Raw genomic sequence first — 2,035 nt, 5'->3', positions numbered from 1 at the left:
TCTGCCTGTTTTATATGGGCGGTGACATAGCCTCTCCCAGTGAAGGTGAGGTGAGGTAGCCAGGTGGATCCTGGGAGTGTATGGCAATTGCCTTGGAAACGATGTGGGGGTCACCTAGATGTGTTGTCACTAGGTTAGGAGCTTGATACCAACAGCACTGGGAAAGCAGAGGCAGGCAGATCTCTGAGATACAGGAAAGCCAAGGATATAGAAAAACCCTGAACTGAAAAAAAAAAAAAATCTCCCAAGAGACAGTATTATGTCTAGCTTCTCAGTATGCATGGCAGCCCGTCTTCTCTAATCCCTTTCCCTAGGCCATAGAAGACAAGGCTGTAGTCTCTTCTTGCTCTACTAGTCTTTGATCATCTATACATTTGGCTTCACAGGCATAGAATGACATTGTTTGATTGCTTTTTGAATATAAAATTAACACATCCACATTACATTTTATTTGTCCCCAAATTCCTTGGACCAGGAAAAGTGGCAGTGTTAAACAGGAGTCTGTTCCGTGAAATGTTGACACAAAGACTAGATTTGTTTGGACGTCACAGGTCAAACTCCCAATGAATTGCACACCAAGATGCCGACAAACTCTGATTTCTTGTGACAGGCCAAGCAAGTTGGTGAGTCAAGGGCATGGGTTTCTGATGTGGTTAGTCACTGTGTGCTGGCCAGAGTGCAAATCACAGCACTTGGGTAATACTAAAAAAAACAAAAGCAGCAATTTTATGTCAGGGAGTTCACAAGCTAGTAGTTGTATCCGAGTTCATTTTCTTTTTTGTCATTTCTACCTCTCTAAGAAGTCATTTAAATTATCTGAGTTGGTAGAGGCTGAATCTTTGGGGTATTTTAGCCAAACCACGTTACAGTTTAATTCTGTAGAGACAAACAGCTGAAAACACCTACAGGCTTTCCTCTCCTTTAGACGTGCACACAACTTCACAAAGTCTATTCTTTGCAAGACGCGCGAACTAGCCTCCCGTCCGATCTAAGCTCACGAATCAAAAGATGACTCCGCATTTAAAACTGTCCCAAAGCCCCAGCGCGCGCGGGAGCCGGAAGCCGCACCACGTGACGTGCCGTCCCTCCGCAGCCATCCTCGGGAGAGCCCGGAGTCTCCACGGTTACTCTTCTTCTCCGCTCCACCGGAGCGGCTGCGCGTCCATCCGACGCAGTGCTAGGTACCTTTCAACTCTGGGTTCCCTAAATAAACCAGCCTCCTCCAGTGACAAGTCCTGGCCAACCCGCCAACGCGCCGGGATCACTACCGCAGAACGCTTCCGCCAGGGCGCCGACCACGTGATCACGCGAGACTTGGGGGAAAAAAGGCGGCGGCGCGCCTTCTTTTACTCCAGGCCCGCGGCCCCGCCCACCCAGCCTCATCCAGGGACTGGCGACGCCCCGGCGCGCGTGCGCACGCGGTTCTCGCGGTGTCTTGCTCTCGGCCCCGCCCCCCGCTGCCCCCGCCCTTTCCGCCCCTCCCTCCCTCCGCCCTGTTTCTCGGCGGCAGCGACGGCGGCAGCTCGCGCAGCTTGTTGGCTCGCTATATAAAGGGGAGAAGCAGGCGGACCGGACGGCTGGAGCTGCAGCCGGTGGCGGCAGCGGTGGCGCGGGGAGCGGTGACCGGTGTTGGTTTCCCTCCTCGGCGCCGAGTGGGGAGCGGGTGACGCCCCCTAACCCCCTAAGGGGTCGTGGCTTATTTTTTTTTTTTCATTTTTTTCCTTTAGGCGATTCTCGAGGTTTTTAGCTGCGGGAGGAGTGCCCCCCTTCTCCTGGTCTCCCGCCTCTTACTCCTTCTGGATCGGTTTTGTTGAGAAATTTTTGCCCCTCTCTTGCGGGTGACTTGGGTCACCCTCCGGGTCTCAGTTTTTTTTTCTTTTTCTTTTTTTTTTTTTCTTTATATCTCGTTCCCTCTTGTTTGTGTTGTGTGTGGAAATGGCGAACTCGGCAAACACAAACACCGTACCTAAATTGTATAGATCTGTGACTGAAGATGTTATTAATGATGTACGAGACATTTTTCTGGATGATGGAG

General features: G+C 51.4%; 1 long non-coding RNA gene across 1 annotated transcript; it reads right to left on the bottom strand.

Moving 5' to 3' along the window:
- Window positions 1–407: 407 nt before the first annotated feature.
- Window positions 408–1,277, bottom strand: LOC114636090. Its single transcript, XR_003713568.1, has 2 exons — window positions 907–1,277; window positions 408–702 (listed from the first exon to the last, which is right to left on the bottom strand). It is a non-coding gene; the product is annotated as an uncharacterized LOC114636090 (long non-coding RNA).
- Between the last annotated feature and the right edge of the window lie 758 nt (window positions 1,278–2,035).

Source organism: Grammomys surdaster, unplaced genomic scaffold (genome assembly GCF_004785775.1).
Source record: "Grammomys surdaster isolate TR1022 unplaced genomic scaffold, NIH_TR_1.0 121931, whole genome shotgun sequence".
Classification (NCBI taxonomy): Eukaryota; Metazoa; Chordata; class Mammalia; order Rodentia; family Muridae; genus Grammomys; species Grammomys surdaster.
The sequence above is the reverse complement of the archived record's forward strand: the minus strand, read 5'-3'. Positions and strand labels throughout refer to the sequence as shown.